At 37.7% G+C, this 20194-nt stretch overlaps 1 protein-coding gene across 2 annotated transcripts in view; it reads left to right on the top strand.

Annotated features, from left to right (window-relative positions):
- Positions 1–20194, top strand: part of LOC128738472 (putative inorganic phosphate cotransporter) — a 65261-nt gene that overhangs the window by 4222 nt on the left and 40845 nt on the right. The window contains exon 1 of one of the 2 annotated variants that reach the window (XM_053833651.1): positions 5928–6380. The exons of the other annotated variant lie outside the window; for it this stretch is intronic. The gene's annotated coding sequence lies outside the window, so the exon portion shown is untranslated. Of the gene's footprint in view, positions 1–5927; positions 6381–20194 lie in introns of those variants that run through there. 2 annotated transcript variants of the gene reach the window in all.

A 20194-nucleotide genomic window follows, 5' to 3' on the forward strand; every position in this document is an offset into this window, starting at 1 on the left:
CAAAATCTGGTCTAGAATTCGATGTAGTTCAGGTCCAGAATCTGATCCCAACTTTGATCAAAAATGAGGTTAAAAATGTAAACAAAAGTGTGTTCCAAAATCCGATCTGAAATCCGGTCCAAATGTAATAAAAATGTTGTCTAAAATCTGGTCCCGAATTTGATGCGGGTCCAGAATGTGCTTCAGATCAGGTCTAGTATCTGGAAATCTGGGCAAAAATCTAATCTGAGTTGATGAAAATGTGGTTTAGATCTAGTCCAAATCCGTTCCAAAATCTGAAGCAAAAGTTGGCCCAAAATATGGTTTATAACCTGGACCAGTTCCAGAATTTAGTCCAAAATCTGATAAAAAAGTGAACCAAAATGTGGTCCAGGTTCTGATTTTGGTCCAGAATGTGGTCCGATATCTGGTACAACATATGATCAAAATGTGGTACTGAATCTAGGCCAAATTTGTTCCAAAATTTGGAACTAAGTCTGATGAAAAATGTGCTCCAGAATTTCGTGCAGTTTCGGAATCTGGTTGGTTTTGAAGTTCGGTTGAAGTCCAATTTAAAGCCAGTTCCTAGTAAAGCTTTTTCTGCAACCTTAAATCCGTTTTTCTACCTAATTTCAGGGCAAGCTTTCGCGTCTAAATACGTATTCATGGTCTGCAGTCAAATTTCATGTTCGGTTTCTTTCCGATTTCCCTTTTCCCCTTCGACTTTAATAAGAGGCTCTACCTCATTTATATTCGGAAAACTTAGTGAAATCTTCGGTTTAATCCGAAAAGCTTTTGGAGATTTATGACGACTAAGTGACTTCTCTGTGTAGAAAATGTGACTTTTTTGATAAACAAGATGCACGGGAGTTTTTAACAGCGAACCTGAAACAAATGATAGTATCGTCAACGCATTGAGGTTTGTACCCTACAATGAGATTACAACCACAACTTTTACTATGACTGAGGATGAAATTTTCGAGGCTATTTGTGTACTGAAACAACTGAAACAGCCCTGGTTCGGATGGTATTCCTCCTGCTGGAAATGTTGCAATGTCTTAGAAATCAGCATAGAAATCGTGTTTCACGTTTCTGACTTTCGAGAAATGTGACAAGCGTAACGTAGAACACATTTGTGGAATTACTAAGTTTTGGAAACAATTCCAGCGAAACTTTTCAAACGGAGCTAAGTAACAATGAGAGATTCTCTTCGGGTCTCTTCTCTTTCGCTTATCACGGCGTTGCAAAGGCACTTTAATACATCAGCTTTGCATGAATCGGTTGCCGGTGCCACAAGCTAACTATTCGTTAAGAATCCTTTGGTTAAAATGCATTTATGTCGTCGCAATTAGCGGAAAAGAAGAAAGGGACACCAAAGAGAGTCTCTCAATGCTACTGGTTCACTTTTTCAATTTGAACCTAAGTTTGATTCAAAATCTGGCCGAATATCTGATAGAAAATGTCCAGACACAGGGCAAGGTGCACAATCAATCAATATTATCCAAAATCTGGTCCAAATCTGGTAAAAATGTAGTCCAAAATCTGGTCCAGCATCTAGTTCAGATCTGTTCCAAAATCTGGAACATAATTTGATGCAAATGTGGTTCGGAATCCAGCTCTAGAATCTGGTTTAAAACCTGATCCAAAATCTGATAAAAAAAAATGCGGCATCAAAATCCGTTTTATGTTCTGGTCCAATTCCAGAATCAGGACAAGGTCGACAATTAATCAATATTATCCAAAATCTGGTTCAAATCTGAGTAAAATGTGGTCCAAATTCTGGTACAGAGTCTGATGCAGCTTTAAGATCTGCTTCAGGTGCAGAATCTAACCCAAAAATCTGATCTAAATTTGATGAAAATGTGGCTCAAAACCTGGTCCAGAATGTGATGCAGGTCCAGTTCAGGTCTGGAATCTGGGTCTAAAATCTAATCTAAAATTTGGTCAAAAAACCTTATCTGGGGCCCTATTCTCACAGTCACCTCTCCTTAATTTTTTTGGGTGGGACCACAATTTGCGACTCTGAGAGTCACGTAGATGACTCCGCTTACCTGAGTGACTGTCCAAATCAAAGGGCCTGCGAGGGAAGGTGAGGGTGACTGTAGGAATGTGGCGCGTGAACCTGCTCCAAAATTTGATCCAAAATCCGGACCACAATCTAATAAAAATGTGGTCCCGAATCTGGTCCAGACCCAAAATCTGGGCCAGATTCACAATGTGGTTCAAAATCTGGTCTCACAGCTTTCCCAAAATCTGATAAAATATTATCCAAAATCTGGATCAAAAATGTGGTTCAAAATCGGATTTTTGTTCTGGTTCAATTCCAGAATCCGGACCCAAGTTTGAGTCAGAATCTGGCCCAAAATTCGATAAAAAATGTCCAGAATCAGGACAAGGTCCACAATCAATATTATCCAAAATCTGGTCCAAATCTGATAAAAAATGTAGCTCAAAATCTGGACCAAATATGATAAAAATGTGATTCAAAATTTGGTTAGAATTTGATGCAGCTCCGGTTCAGAATCTGACCCAAAATCTGATCTAAATCTGATGAAAATGTGGTCCACAATTTGATCCTGAATCTGATGCAAGTCTAGAATGTGGTCTAGATCAGGTCTAGAACATGAGTTTAAAATCAAATCCAAAATCTGGTCAAAATTGTAATCTGATCTGATGAAAATGTGGTTTAAAATTTGATACAGCAGCTAGTCCAAATCTGTTCCATAATCTGAAACAAAATTTGATAAAAAAATGTCCGCGATATAATCTGTTCAGCTCTGAAGATGGTACAGGTCCAGAATCTGGTTCAAATCTGTTCCAAAATTTGTTCCAAAATCTGGAACATAATTTAATAAAAATGTGGTCCGCAGATCAGGCCTAGAATTTGGTTCAAAATCTGATCCATTATCCAAAATCTGGTTGGTGGTTTAAAATTTGATCGAGACTGTGACCCAAAATTTGGTTTGGGTCCAATTTCAAAATCTGGACCAAAGTTTGATTCAAATCTGACAAAATTGTGATCCAAAATCTGGCCTACAATCTGATACAGCTCCAAGATCTGGTTCAGGTCCAGAGTCTGACCCAAATTTGATCAAAAATGAGGTTTAAAATGCGATTTAAAGTGTGTTCCAAAATATTATCCAAAGTTTGGTCCAAATTTGACAAAAATGTGGTCCAGAATTTGATGCAGGTCCAGAATTTGGTCCAGGACAGGTCTAGAATCTACGCATAAATCTAATCCAAAAATGTGGTAATCTAATCTGATCTGACAAAAATGTGGTTTAAAATTTGGTTCAAGATCTAGTCCAAATCCGTTCCAAAACCATAAATAAACGTTGATAGACAATGTGGTCCGCTTAACTACCAAATCTAGTTGGTAGTTTAAGAAGTAATAAAAAAAACTGTGGATCAAAATCTGCCAAGGTCTATAGTCTGGCCAAAAAATCGGATCTAAAATGTGGTCCAAAATCAGGTTTATAACCTGGTCCAGTTTCTTGTCGAAAATTTGATCCAAAATCTGGTCCGAAATCTGATAAAAAAGTGGGCCAATATCTGGTCCAAAATCTAGTCCAAATTTGTTCCAAAATTTGGAACAAAATCTGATAAAAAATGTGGTCCATAATTTAGCGCAGTTTTGCCCCCCTCTAGTGGCAACGAAACGTAAGGAGGAGCATATTTCTGAATGACGACGCTTGCTAAATGCTAAACTTGGTATTACCAAGGCATTGAGGTTTGTACTCTACGTTGAGATTGGAACCACAACTTTTACAGTGACTGAAGATGAAGTAGTTTTCGAGGCTATTTGTAAACTGAAACAGTCCTACTGCGCTGACCAGGATTGTATTCCTGCTGCATTTCACTTGAATTAACTTAAGGAAAATCATTATAAAACTCGATAGACTCTGCAATGCTCTGATAAAACTACATATAAGAAATGAATAAACTCAATTGGCTATTGGGTTATTAGTTGAAATCAAACGGTTGGCCAATGTTGATTCGTTCAAGGCAGCATCGAAGATAAGGGATGAGCAGAGTTTGCCAGGAACAATTCAGAGACGGGTTGTTGAGAAGCAGCTCGTCGGTAGGAGTTCAAGGAAATGAAACCGATGCTCACGCGGAAGCATCTCCTGGCTCGACTGATATTCGCCAAGGAACATCTCGGCCGGATCGGACCCGAAAATGGTAAGAAATGGTGGAATATTCTAAAGTTTGGTGAACCAAAAGTGAATTTGGTTGGAAAACGCTGTATTCGCCGTCGTATGGACTATGGTCTTATGGCTTTTCAAACATCAGTACACAAGAAAAGTATTCAAACCTGGAGGAGGAAATATCATGGTCTGGAGATGTTTCTCCTAGTATAGGATTGGTCCAATTTTCTGGATAAAATCGGTAATGGACCAATACCTGAAAGCTGCTAGCTTCGAAATTGCCATTAAATTGACAGTTTAAGCAAGATTACCCTAAACGTATTGCTCTATATAGGTCAAGAGATGGTTTGAAGATAACAAAATCAATAGAGAACCTATGGCAGCTTACAAGTTTATCCATGAGACTCTGAGTTACTCTGCAGAGATGATTATAAATGCCAAGAAATTGACTCAAACACCAGAAAAAAGTAGTCAAAAACAGAAGTTTTTAAAATTGTCGGACAAGGATTAACACTGCGTATCTCGAGGAATAACTTTTCACGCTTTTGAAGTGTGCAGTGTGAGCTCAAGTTGAAAGTATTGTCGAGTAGCTTCCGACGAAGGCTTTTCGATGCTGGATTCCATGGTAGAAGTTCCTGAATGATGATTCATTTACTAAAACCATGTTCAGGAAATTGTCTCTCAGTCAGCGTAGAAATGGCGCAACGTTCTTTGGACGGAGAAGTTTACTTCCTAAACCATTTTACAAAGTGATAAAAATAAATTGGCCCAAATAGTTTTTTGGACTTTCGGGCCCACTTTGCCCCATAGTGCGCGGGGGTCGGGCGCACTATAAATCCATCCAGTAGGCTGTGGGTTATTATTATCGCCGCACTATCACTGGCACCCTGGCGAGAAAGTTGTTCCTACTAACTAGCATCAGGCCTACTATGTACTAACTGCATCGCGCGATGTTCGCAGCCTACTAGGCCGGCCAGCTGCTGGCTGGCGCGGTTGCTTCGCTTATCGCATCGCATCGCATCGCATCGCACGGCAAGTCAGTGCGCAGAACACCGCAACGGAACTTGTTTTCTGACGTTTGGCCAAACCAAGGTTAACATTCAGCCGGTCAAACTACTGTATACATGTAGGTATGTATACATATTTTATATTTCGCTATGTGGCAATGACTTTGAACTTCTTCGCTACGCTACTGGCAGAGCGAAGGTACCGGTTGCTGTCGGCAGCGGCAACAGCATCACGCGAGATCGAACATGCCAAAGGGCACCCTGCCTTCCGACCTCTTATGCTCAAATCGTTAACGGAAACACCTTAAAAATTGACGCACTTTTGCTCCAAAGTAAGAAAAAATCTGTAGATTCTTCCGCTTTAACTGTAAATAATGCACTTTAGGTTTCGTGGTACGTTGTCACCGACCGGTCTACGTTGACGGTATTTCTAAGCCGCAGAAAACGTGCCGTTCTGCTGGAACGTGCAGAAACAATAGCCTGTCGGAGACCACCAACTTGCACGTCCAACGTTGGTGCAACTGCAACTAGTCGGTTATTAGCGACGGTCTAGTCCAGCCAGATATTACTCAACCGCAAGGCGCAAATACGGAATAAGTGCATCATAATTTGCGCAAAATTCGAAAGGAACAACCTAGCCACCGGCGCCACAGCTTCGCCATCATCGGCGTCGACGTCGTTCGTTGCCTATTAGCACCACAATTCAGTGAATGGTGCTGCAGTCTGGGCTGGCTGTGTGGGACGACGACGTGACTTTGCGCAAGTGGATTACCACCTATCTATTTATCTATCTATAGGTATCTAGAAGAAGGGAAATGTGTGAAATGAAAGTGCATTGTGTCTAGGCTAGGGGCAGAGCCTGCTGGGATTGTTGTGCCTTGCATCATAGGCGGAAAGGAATGTGAGTCCCTGCGGGACGTAAAGTATGCCGGAGATGGTGTTCTAGCTTCAACCGAGAGCAGCAGGCTGTGTTTGAGTTGCTCCGTGTGCGGTTGAGTGGCGAAATTCACGGAAGGACGAACGAGCTGATTGATGGAAGGAATGCAGAAGTTTTTAAGTGGTTAGCTGATTGTGTTGTTATTTTATGGCATGTAGATAATAGGTTTCTTCCCGGTTTTTAACGCCAAAGTGTTTTACGATCTTCATTCAAAAATTGGTTCGTGTTTTTTGTGTGCTGAAAGCAGGAAGTTGTCAGAAAAAACATAACATTCTTATGCGTGGTCAAGCATATTTGCTGCTTTAATAGGTATGTAGTGTACGCTTCTTGTGCTGGTGCTTATGCAAAAAAAAGTATGAAAAAAGCAATCATATTTGAGTGATTGCTAACTTTTTTGCTTGAGTGTCGAACTCGTTGTGCTGTGCGTTGCCTGTGAACAATTGAAAACCGGACAAATGGTGACTCTTCCGAAAACTGGTGGATTGTTTCGACGTTAAACTACACCCTACAGGAAGTCATGAAGGCAAAATGAAACTTTAAAATTACGATCCTCATAAAAAGTGGTCTGATTTTGAATGCTCACAGTTTCATTTATTTGTAAACACTAATTTTTGCGTCAGTCGACTGAAAAAATTCTTCAAATGGACCAAAGCCAATCGAACATGTCGGCTCTAAAACGTGTCACCGTTACTAGACGAGTATGCAAAAATACGGGTTTAAGCACGGCTTGCTGAGCATGAGATTTTTTCCCAAGTGACGTCTAATTGCGCACGCACCCAACACTAGCATGGCCAGACAGTAAACAGAAAGTGGGGCACTCGACCTTCCAGAAGGAAGTTTTGACCTGGAAAATCGAATAATCGTAGGCTATCCTAAATCTATTATTAGGTATCATAAAAATACTGTCCGATTAGGTTGAAAACTTCGGAACTTGAACTAGAAATAGAACTTGGATGAGACTTGGAACTGGACTAGCAAATAGAATGGAAATTGGACTTGACATAGGGCATTACATTAGACTTGAATTTGATCTAATTTAGGATTGTAAATTTATTTCAAATCGAAATGGAAATTGGACATAAAACTGGATTTGTAATCGGATTTTAATTCGGAGTAATTTAAACTGGAAGTTTTATTTGAAATTAGACATGAAATTGTCCTGAAATTGGAATTGAATTAGACTTGAAATTAGGTTTAAAATTGAGCATGCAATGAAACGTAATTTGAACTTGACATTGGACATTGAACTAGACTTTTCGGGTACTTTTTCAAAAGGATCTAAGAGTGATCCTTTTTGGCGTCTTTCTGCTCCAAATATATCGGTGATATAAATGTTTTTAATAGAAAACTTTCCTAACGCTTAGCTAATTTGTGATGAGTGCAACCGCATCGCAGTGATAAGCGAAAGACATGAAGAGAATCCTTCAGTGTTACTTGAAACAGTACCCGAGACTTGAATTTGGATGTGGACACGACATTAGACACGAAGGTTTACATTGAATTAGGATTGACATCTTTCGTCTTCATTCTTTATTCATTTTTTTCAGCCCCGTTCTAGTCCAGTTCTGTATCGTTTTCTTGGTTTTTTCTTTCGTTTTACTTTTTTTGTCCTCTGTTTTTATTGTCCCGTTTTTATTGGTTTTCCCTCCTACTCCTACTCCGTTTTTCCTCCTGTTCTCTCTCGTGTTTCTTTTTTTCCATTTGCTAATTTTTTCTTATTCTGTCCCGTTTTTTTAGCATTTTTAAACCTGGTTTTCCTCTTATTTTGTCTTTTTTCGTCCATTTTCAGGCCCATTTTTCCTCTTTTCCAGTCTCGTGTTTTGTTTTCTATTCAACCTGTTAGTCTTTTGTTTTAATTTTTTCTCTTCATTATCTCTTTATCTCTTTTCTGTTCTCGTTTTTTCCGTATTTTCCCCTTTACTTTTCTTCCTTGTCTAACCCATTTTTTCCTTTTATGTTCCGTTTTTTCTCCTTTTCTGTCCAGTTTGTTCTCATTCGTTTTTTGATTTGCTTTATCGTTTCTCTCATTACACTAGTTAACAAAATAAAATAGTGAGCGTGAACTTAGTAAGCTGAAGGTGATTTTTCATGTAAAATTGGCCGCAGAATCCGAAAATGTGGTCAGAAAAATTTATAGTAGGATAGTTTTTGAGATATGCACTAAAGTTGAAATTTTGCTTAAAAAACGAAAGTGCAAGTACATAAATACAAATTTCTCCGGCTGTGGTGCATCAATTTTAAATCTCTTTTTTTCACATTAAAGACGAGAAAATTTGCTATCGATTAGTTGGACATCGCTTTTCTGTAAAAATAACAGTACAGTAGATATTTGAGAATTTGTTCACAACAAAACAAAAAAGAACGCATTTTTTTGTAATGATTTCAGCTTTATCAAAGGTTTTTGACAAGATTAACGCATTTTACAAATTTCTTTTTATGTGGCCGATAAAAAACAAAGAAATGAGGGGGTAATGATAACAATCGGTTGAAAATTGTAGAACTTATGACCATTTTACTAAAACAGGAATATTTGCGCATTTGAATATCATGCTCATGCATACAGCCTCTTGCTCGTCGACATGCAACAAATACCTCTCTCTCTCTCTCTCTCTCTCTCTCTCTCTTTCTCTCTCTTTCTCATTCATACACACATACAATAATTGTGTATTTCCTATATTTTCTCCTATAGTGTGTGATTGACTTTAATAGTAAGAATTGTGAAAATAGTAAGAACAGTAAGAAAAATGAGCGTGAAAAAGCATGAGATTAAATGTGAAAATAATTCACAAAAACTCTGTTACGCCTGTGGAAACTATATTTTTACAACCCCGGTTAATTTCACTGCTTCATTGCAAACTGCGTTTCGTATGTGCTTTAAAGTTGATCCTGAGAATCTTGATGAAGCTGTCCATATATAGAGATCAAGACAAGCAATTCGGTAAATGTTATGCCATTTACGACAATGCTTGTTAGTGTTTGGATGTAAATGGGCTATTGGTGAGCCCTATGACTCAGCTGAATGGCGTTTGTTCATAGATAGCATTAAGCAGAGTTTGAAGATTGTATAGGACACAGCCTCTAGTAGTTGTTACCGTCATCGGGGATACTTCCAACACTTTTGAACTTTGACTTGGTATAACTTTCGAAGTGTACCGTTTAGATCCAAGTGTAAGTAGCCAAAACTTGTAGAGTGGTCAGTACTTTTGATTTATGATTATAAGAAAACTTATCAACTAAATGAGCCAGTAGAATGAACCGAAAATAGGGGTGTGTACCCAGTAAACGGGGTTACTTGCAACACTTTTTTGATTTTGCGTTTCTTATGATTTTAAATTTGATTTCAAACCGCGAAAGAGCATTTTTAGATATTTTGAGTATATTTCTAGTAAAACAAGTGATACTGGAGGCATGTTTTGTTTTCCAATTTTGTCTATCGCTTTTTTAAATATATTCGGTGAAAATGCAGCATGTCGGCGAACTCCAAATTGCCGTTTCAAGGCACGTGGAATTTTTCACAATTTAAATTTTTCTGGAGATGGCAGTAGACAAAACAACATCATACAGATGCAAACATACTGTTTACATACTGTCTATTACTCTAATTATCTATTTTACAAGTGCTGCAAGCCGCGCCATATTGGAAGTAACAACACGAATTCGTCGTTATTTTCCCAAGTTCAAAATATAAATAAAGCTCAAAGTTGCTATTTGTTAGCTTATATGATGTACTAATTAGTACAGGAACCAAAGGATAAAAAATAATTTTATATCAATGCACTAACGCAACTTTGCGCATCCATTTTTTCTACTCTGAAAATGAAATTACTTTCCAGTCGTATAAAAACAAGCAAATCAATGATATAATGGATTAAACTTAACTAAACAATAGGTAAACGTCTCTTCTTTAAAACCCCATTGACTAAACATGGTTATGTTAACAAACAAATGCGTTAGAGCTGTCAAAAGCGCGATGCGCAAAAGTGTTGCAAGTAACCCCGGTGTTGCAAGTATCCCCGGATAACGGTAACGCATATTGTACATATTGAAAACAACCCAATTTTGCTCGGCAAATAACAATGCATCACACTCGGCCGGCTGCCCCCGCGGTGTGTGATTAGGTATGATGTCCAGTATCAATATTGCAGCGGGTGTAGTTCATAAATTTGCTGAGCCTCCCCAAGTAACAATCCAATAGCAAATTGGTCTTATTCATTTCTTATAGTAGTTTTATCCGACCATTTCAAAGTCTGTTAGGTTTTATAATGTTTTTCCTCAAGTAAATTTTATCTTATTTGACTAACATTTCTGAAGTATGACTGAAGGAGACTTGAAGAATCGCCCATAAAACTAAATTATAAATAAGTGTAATTCACCTTATAAGGGGTTTTAAAGGATACTTCATTTTTGCTTAAAAACAACGCTCCTTAAAACTTAACAATAGTTTTGACAAAAACTTATGACATTCTTCTGCAAGATTCCTTTATCTTAACAATACTGCCATAAAACTCTCTTAAAATCGTATATTCTTGGAAGAGAAATTATACTCTTGAATAAGAACATTCTAACGTAAACAACTAATCTGTCAAAATGGGCGTCTGAACCTGGAGAAAATTGAAGAATACAGATCTTTTAAACGAAAATTAAGCGAAAATCTGTGTAATATTTTGAAAACTCTTTCATATGAACAATTAGCGAAGTCACAAAACAATAAAGATCTCAGGACTAAGAGAACTGGGGAAGGACAGTGCCGGTAATGATGCATTTGCCAGAGGCGGTGCGGGTTTCCTCTAGCTAGAGGTTTTAGTATTTTTTAAACTAAATATAGAGTTCATAAGTCAGATGTCTTTGTATGGAAAATGTTTGAGGCACTGAAGCAGTTGAAGCATAATGTCCTGCAGTCCAAACAGCACAAACAACACGTTACGTCGATACTTCGTTGATGTTTTCTTTGTTTATACTAGAATGGTTATCTTGCAAAAACTTGGTGCCCTAAAGTAATTCAAACAATTCTTATTCAAGCGTAACTTGTCTTCTTCAAGAATACAATAAGTATTGATGAACTTATCGCGCTCTTGAAAAATTTTTCTTTGTCTTGTGCAAGAAATGTTAGTTTAATAAGCGCTTTCGGGTTGATTTGGATAAAACCATTGAAAAATGGCGAACAGGGCTATTTTGATTACTTTTGAAATTGTAGTCAATTGCATATGGGCGCTTATAAATATGGTATTATGCAATACCATTAGTGATCTTATCTTTTTAAATAAATGTTTAGATATATAAAAGACCTTTTGCCACAATTAGTTAAAAATTTGGTAGCTATCAACTTCTTCATGAAATCATTAATTTTTTTTATTAATTTAATTTTTCAATAAGGCTTATACAAATTTGAAAAAAAGTTTATGTCACCCCCCCCTTCAAAAATTTTCGAAATGTGATGGGGCAAAAAAAAAGCGTTATATCATTATGTTGCATTCTTTAGTGATAAGCAGGTTTTTTACAGTTCAACGAGTTTACAACTCTAAATTATCCAATATGCGCAAAGTTAAAGCAATTATCTCGTTAGTCTTGATCAACTTTTTTCACGAGCTTTTAAGCTTTCTGGCTCCTGCTGCAAGTCACAGGCGACTATTGTACTTAACCTTTAAGTTTCCGACGTCGCAAATTGAGATGCTTGCAATAAAACTTTTGGCTCCACCTACTTTAAATTTTGTTTCATTTCAATTCATCTTGTTTTAAAAGAACCGAATTTGATTGAGACAAAAACCAATCAAACAATATATTAGTGAAACTCGGTACTATTTTTGACGGAGATACTCCGAATTGCAGTGGGATTATTTTTTCCCGTCGTATATAAAAATAGAAATACGACACATTAGACACTCCGGAATATCAACTATCGGAGCTTTCGGAGCTCCAAATTGGTCATTTTATTCCGTTGTATCCAAGTACTTACCCTAATTTTGGATGTCAGGGGCGTAAAACTCAAAGATGCAGTATTTTACCATGCGTTGGATACATATAGAAAGGATGTCACTGAACTGTTCGAAGCTTGAAATTTTCTGACTATGATTGTTATGATTATTATTGGAATCAATGGAGGCCCTACCATAACATCAAATCAAATCAAAGTTATTTTGCTTTTTTGAGCTAGATTAGGATTTCCTATCTCCCGGAGCTAGATAAGGATTCCCGAATCTCGGCTGGAAGAGGCTGTTAGAGTCAATAGGATCGTAGCAACTGTCCCTGAAATTGTCCTGTACTCTAACAGCTGGCTGCGAATTTTGTCGTATGAAAACAGAAGGCTAGGCTTTGCTTTGCTTTTAAGGATTTCCTATGCGCAGTGAGTACTCTCCGAACTTTTCTGGTACGTTCATCGTTTAGTTATCAATCTTACTGAACGATTTGAGAGTGTTGCGAATTTAGTCAAAAAAAAAAAAAAAGTCAAGGTGATCGAACCACTGCCAGAAGGAATCAAAGATGCCAAAGAGTTGGGAGCTTTTACGCTCGTCAAATAGTTGTTATCGAAACGATTTGCATCCTTAATATGTAAAAGTAAACACGTTATTGTTGAAGACAAACATCAGCTTAGGAACGGCCTGATATTCAAGACGAAAAGGTTAACCAAGAAACAAGCGTTTTCAAACGTGAATAGTTTCAGAGATTTGTTTTCTTGAAATATGTCGGTAGCACAGCATATGCGTTCCAAGTACAAAAGTTGTAGTGACTTAAACTAATATTTTCACACTATGATTATGATTAGATTATTCAAATGAAGGTCAAGTTATGCGTTTGTGGCTCTCTAAGGTGATCATGTGACACTCCACTATTATCAAACTACTTTATGTGCTTGGTTTGAAAAATGTTGATGGTTGGTTCGGATCGAACTGAAATTTAAGTACTGTACAAAATTCTTGTTTTAAATTTTCAATAATATACAAAAATAAACACTGGTTTCTACTCTTTTGTTTAGTTATTGAAGTTTTGAAATTATTTTTTTCTTGCCCCCCCCCCCCCCCTTCAACCATATTTTGAGACCAGGACATAAACTTTTTTTCAAATTTGTATAAGCCTAATCTAGCAAAAATAACTGACACGTTAAAATTTTCTAACTTTCATGTCACAAAACATCGACAAACTGAGCGTGGCATGAAAAATTTCTCATTTATGAGCAACAAAGCAGCTGCTTTTATCGCCATTTTTATTTTCAATTTTCATTTATACTCATTTCGAAATGAATGCTGTGAATGCTTATAGCTTATAGCTCTTGGTCAATTTAAAACATTTAAGGCTGTGAAAAGTGTATGATGTCTTGCAAGTGTTCTTTGAAGAGACAACCATAAAATCATCAACACTTGTGGCGGTTTTCTTTTTGTTTCAAGCGACTCTTGGAAGTCATTATAAATAGATATCGATAAGAATTCTAAGTTTTAAAAGGATCTTTGGAAATTTTCTTGAGAACCTTCTTTAGTGTGGGCCTCCCTCTCCTTATAAGGGTTTTATGGCTGTTTTATCGCAGTTTTGTAGAATTATAAGTTTTGAGACCGGTTTTAAGCAGCAAATGCTGGAAACCTCTTCAAGTACACCTTAAAATTGAAATTGTTACTTGGGTCTGGATGAATCGTACTGTTAAACGTAGACATAGTCTTGAACAACATAAAGGCCACCACAACAGCATGGAGCCCAGAAATATTATAATATACAAGACATTCTCAACAAACGCAGCGATACAGAACCATAAGGTTGGAACTCCGCGATAATGTCTCTTCAAACACAACCAATTTAGCTACAACTGTAATTATCTAATTTAGCCCAAATTAGAATTATTTCAAATCCGACCAAATTGGTCCATATCCGACCAAGATCATCGAAAATGAATCGACAAAGCTACTCCAAATGAGCGCAAATTCAACAAAATTAGTTCGAATCCAATCGAAAATAGTCCAAATTCAATACAACAAATAACGCTCGATTCCCATAGCCCATGGTACAAGTATGTGTATAAATAAATACTAAAAATACTAAACATGAGTCAAATGGCTCTATAACAAAATACAATAAAACATAATTGGAAAATTTGCTCCAACCTTAATGTTGGTGCGTGTGTGTTTGAAAGACAAAGAGAGGAAAGAGAGAGAGAGAGAGAGAGAGAGAGAGAGAGAGAGAGAGAAAGAGAGAGAAAGGTGTATTTGTTGTATGTGGACAAGTAAGAGGGTCAAAGCTTAAAATAAGCGGGTGTTTTTAAAATGCGTTAATCTTGTCTAAAATCTTTTATAAAGTTGAAATGATTCCAAAAAAATGCGTTCTTTCTTGTTTTGTTGTGAACAAATTCCCAAATATCTACTGTACTGTTATTCTTACAGAAAAGTGATGTTCAACTAATCGATAGCAAATTTCCTCGTCTATAATATGGAAAAAAGAGATTTAAAATTGGTGCACCACAGCCGGAGAAATTTGTATTTAATTACATGTACTTTCTTTCTTTAAGCAACATTTGACCTTTTGTGCATATCTCAAAAACTTTTCTACTTTATTTTTTTCTGACCTCATTTTCGAATTTAGCGGCCAATTTTACATGAAAAATCATCTTCAGTTTACTGAGTTCATAAATGCTGTTAACTAGTGTTATTATTCTTTTCTCCTCCGTTCAGTCTCTTCTGCTATTCAGTCTTCTCTTCTTTTCCCTCGTTTTCACTTTTTTCTCACGTTTAATTCTTTTCCATATTTTCCACCTTATTACGTCCCGTTTTGTTTCCCGTTGAAGGACGATTTTTGATTCGTTTTTCTTTTTTAAGCCAGTTTATTTCCACCAGCTGTTGTTTTTTCGGCAGGACAGTTAATCGGCAAAGCAAAACGACACTTTATCTTTTCTATGCCCGACGTTTCGATGGATTTGACATCTTATTCAAGGGATTAGAACCACATATCGTCTTTTGTATGGTGGCTTCTGCTGAAGGTTTATTTCTTTATTTTTTTATTTTTCGTACTTTTACTGTTTTTTTTATCTCGTTTGTCCAATTTTTGTCATGTTTTTACCCTTGCTCTTTTCTGATTTTCTCCAGGAGCAGCAAGAGATGAGCTACCGTAAGGACGCCTAATGCTGCGCATGGTCCCTGATTCTGTGCACAGCATATTTTAGTTAACAATGGAAAAAATTTCAAGTTAATATCCACATTACATATATTTTTGCTAGATATGTTAATTAATTTACATGAATTTAGAAATTTTAACTGAAATGTGGGGTTCCAAGTAACAATTATAAGTTTTATTACGTTCCTCTAGTTGTTATAATGGTTTCATAAAACCGCTGAAAAGCTTGCTTCAGATAGTATTGGAACAAAAACAATTGCGTGTATTTCAGTTATTTATGATTAAATGCATGATCTTTTCTTACACGAATGTAGCACACATGGATCTCTGCATACCATTCTTGAACGACTTTGCTGTAATGACAGCTTGCCAAATCTGGCCAAAACAACACGGGATGATGGTAGGTGGGATCGAATGAACGGCAAAATTCGATTTCGGAGACACCCCTTTTGGTACAGTTCTGACGTTATTGTCTTATTTGTAACGAAAACTTTCGTTTTTCTGCCACAGCTGCAAATGCCCGGCAAAAACAAATTTAAAATTTGCTTGGAACATACCCCCGAGCCGTTGCGAAGTAAAATTTTCGACCTGGCATTTGCCCGAAGTCAGCTTTGACATAGGTTTCATCGTCACCCGTCGAACTTAGTTAGCACCCGGTGGAATAGCTTTCGAGCACGGATTTTGGCCACACTATTCTGTGTTTGAAGCCAAATTGATTCCTTCCCGGAGTCGAATTCTCCTCACGGCAGATTGGGATTCCTCTAGATCTTACCTTCAAAATCTTACCACGCAGTTTCCGGTCGACAGTTCCACTCCGATGATTAGATGGAGGCTTCCGAATCGTCGTCAATGTTTCTTTGTACTGTTTGATAACGCGCCATACGGTATTTCTGGACTATTTCAGTTGTTTAGCTAGCCTAGATGCAGACCACAATGGATTTTCCAAATAACTGTGCACAATTTTTTCCCTTCTTTCAGCTTCCAAGTTATTTGTTTACAAAATACAGTCGTTTTGCGAACTGTCAGAAATACATAAGTGAAGCTAACAAAATTTCCGATACGTGGGCGCCAAGAACTTCCCAATCCGTCCACCAAGAGCGCCACAATATGAGCAAAAGTTTGTTCCAATTCTAAATGAAGCAAGCGTTATCATGAAAATTTTATCATTAAAAGATTAAGCTTAGGTTAAAATTGGACTTGAAATTGAGAATGAATGCAAAGTGGTTTTAATTCGGAAACTGGATTTGAAATTAGACTTAAGGTCGAACTTAAAGGCATTTCAAATTGGATATGAAATCGGACTTAGAATTATACTTTAAGTTAGACCTATAATCAGCGTTGGAATTAGACTTGAAATTCTAATCTATAGTATACTAACGCACCGAATTCTTGAAAGTATCCTCGAAAATGACGATTACTTGAATCAATCATTTTTCTTGTCAACGACCAGGTTAATGGCGCAGCATGTACCGCAGAGAGAATTCCAAGGAATCAAGTGGAATCAGAAATGATATTCTAATTTCATGCAACTCCTTGTGAATCAAGGGAAAGGAAGAAAGCGTGGACCTCCCGTACCGTACTTTCCCATTTAGATATTGAAATATTAACAAATTTACAGTCGGTGGGAGACTCTTTGCTAACTCAGGACCCTCGGGTCGGGTTAAATGGCATTTAGACCAGAAGCCATGCTGCAATAGGCCAATGTTATAGTGCCCTATTTCGGCCTCTCGACCCCGCACCTTCTAACTTGGCAGCTCAATTACAAATTGGAGCATTTCCAGGTATGACCACGTGGAGGTGTAGGTATATTGGGAAAACCAAAGCGCTATTTGGGCGTTTTTTCTAGTTGCCTTCTCCATTTCATACCCACACATGTAATGAGTTTTGAAATTGACATTAAAGTAGGAATTGACATTGGGTATAAATTGAACTTGAAATGATGCGTATGTCCCCAAGCCTAAAGTGAAGCATAAACCTCCATGGTCCAACTGCCGCCTCCGTGTTCTCAAACGCAAAAAAGCCAATGCATTAAAAAGGTACTCTCGCTGTCGTAATGCCAGCACTAAGCTAGACTTTACTAGCGCAAGTTCGCGGTACAGAAACTATAACCGTCATCTGTACTCAGTGTACGTTAAGCGAAAGCAAAACGACTTAAGGCAAAACCCTAAAAAGTTCTGGTCGTTCGTAAACGAGAAACGTAAGGAGAGTGGTCTTCCAGCTAAGATGTTTCTTGGTGAGCAATCATCTAGCGGTCTCGAAGATACTTGCGGTTTATTTGCTCAACAGTTCTCAAGTGTTTTTACTGACAGTGACGTATCAACTGAGGAGATCGAAGATGCCATCAAGCTTGTCCCAGAGAACCTCTGCTGTATCAACATTATTAGTTTCTCCGAGAACGAAGTCATGAATGCTTTAAATAAGTTGAAGCCGTCTGCAACTCCTGGGCCGGATGGCATTCCCGCTCTCATGTTGAAAAAATGTGCAATTCCACTCGTGTATCCACTACGCAAAATAATCAATCGATCTCTTTGTGAGGAAACGTTTCCTGTAGTTTGGAAGAAGTCATTCGTTTTCCCCGTGTATAAGAAAGGAAACAAAAATGATGTTTCAAATTACCGAGGAATCACCTCACTTTGCACTGGTTCTAAAGTATTTGAAATACTGATATCTGATGTGTTACAGCGTAATGTTACTTGTTACATCTCGGCTGATCAGCATGGGTTCTATCCTGGGCGTTCAATTAACACAAATTTGGTCGAATTCACTTCATTCTGCATCCGGAATATTGAAAAAGGAGCTCAAGTGGATACTGTTTACACTGATATTAAAGCCGCTTTTGATCGTGTCAACCATCATCTGCTTTTAGCAAAGTTAAGACGCCTGGGAGCGTCTGATTCATTCGTACGCTGGCTAACATCGTTCCTCTCCAACCGCTTTCTATCAGTAAAGCTTGGAGACTTCAAGTCTCAGGAGTTCCAGATTAAGTCGGGAGTACCGCAAGGCAGTAATTTGGGACCGCTGTTATTCTCGCTTTTCTTCAATGACGTCTGCCTGGCGCTTCCAGTTGGTTGTCGAACTCTGTATGCTGACGACTTGAAAATCTTTTCCGTCGTACGGTCGAAGGAGGACTGCGCGCGGCTTCAACAGTTAGTCGATTTGTTTTTCGGATGGTGCACGTGCAACCATCTGACTATTAGCGTGGCAAAGTGTATGGTAATTACGTTTACGAGGAAAAAATCGCCTTTAGCCTACTGCTACACTATTAATAGCCTGCCAATTCAGCGTGAAACAGTGGTGAAGGACCTTGGGGTGTTGTTGGATACCGAATTGACTTTCCAGTGCCACTATAGCTACATTGTCGCGAAAGCAAACAAAAACTTGGGATTCATCATGAGAATTGGGAAGGATTTCCGAGACCCCTATTGTTTGAGATCACTTTACTACTCGTTAGTTCGGTCTACCCTCGAGACAGCTGCAGTAGTTTGGAGTCCTTATGCTACAACGTGGTCTACAAGGATTGAGGCTGTACAAAGAAGGTTCATAAGATTAGCATTGCGATTCCTTCCATGGACTAACCCGTTTGAGCTCCCTCCATACGAAAGTCGTTGTAGATTATTAAGCATGGAAACCTTGGCTAATAGAAGAAATTGCACGCGTGCTATATTTATCGCTAAATTGCTTTATGGTGAAATAGACGCACCCAACATTTTGGCGCAAGTGGATATAAATGCAGCTGCGAGACCTCTACGATCCAGTAACTTTATACGCCTGACTTTTCATCGGACGGCTTATGGTCAAAATGAACCAATTCGAGCAATGTGTGCTATATTCAATAATGTGTATCATTTGTTTGATTTTTGTATCACGTGTAACTGTTTTAGAAATCGTATCTATAATTTTATTAATTTTGACTGATCGTATGTAATGTTTTAGTATTATCATGTAGACCCTGTTGTCCGATGATGTAAATGAATAAATGTAAATATTTGGAATGGAGCTTAAAACTAAACATAAGCCAAACTTGGGTATGAAATTAGAATTGAATTTAGAGTTGAAATTGAGCTAAAATAGTAGCAGAATAAATTAAAAATTGTCGATTTTTTAGATATAGCTTGCGGGATATAATGTTTAATGTTCAGCCGCTCACTCCGAGACAGACACTGTTTGAGCCACCCCTCTCCTGGAGAAGAAGTGCTAATTTTTAGTAATTTTTGAAGGCGCTCTACAGGTTTCGTGGTTGTCTATGAATCAAAATACGGTCCGTTTATCGTTTTTCTGAAGCTTTCCCGAGCAGTGCGCCAATTTGTTTATCAGTAGACCGGTTAATGGGTTTATGTGAGTTTCTTTGAGACTTTAGAAGATATTATTTGATGTTTTGATGTATTTTGAAAAATATCTGGAGTTTTTATTTGAATTTATTTGAGGTTTTATGCGGTTCTATAACATTTTACTAGTGACATACGAGTTTTTCTGGCATATTTGATATCCAAAAAACTTTCTTGAACATTCAACCGGCTTCCATTCATTGGTTGTATGCGACTGTATAGCAATTTAATATTTTTTTTTGAAATTTTTTCAGCGCTCCACGAGTTTTGCGAAATATATTATTTGATTTACTAGAAGGTTAAGGACAAGGTCGTCAGAGTCCATTTATGGCAGTCAGCATGGCACCGAATATCACCCATAGACTCGGGAAACCATCACACAAAAATAAAATTAGTTCAACTAACCTGCTAGCCGTAATCAGATCTTGCAACTCCAACTTACACTAAATACTGAGATTTCTGTCCAATTAAAATTCATCACTATATTTTCACATTTTCGCCGTCGATTTTTCTTTAATTTTTTTCGGCCGTTCCATTCATCACATCGCTCGCAAAACCTAACTTGAAACACAGAAAACTTTAATTTATCACCCGAACAGTTATCTGATAAGATATTATAATGATTTTGCCCAAACTGTTCACTTGAATTGATATGAAAAAGTTTATTTCGTTTCGATTGCAATTCCGAATCCGCGACCGTCGTTGTTGATA

The sequence above is a fragment of the Sabethes cyaneus genome, chromosome 2 (assembly GCF_943734655.1).
Source record: "Sabethes cyaneus chromosome 2, idSabCyanKW18_F2, whole genome shotgun sequence".
NCBI lineage: Eukaryota > Metazoa > Arthropoda > Insecta > Diptera > Culicidae > Sabethes > Sabethes cyaneus.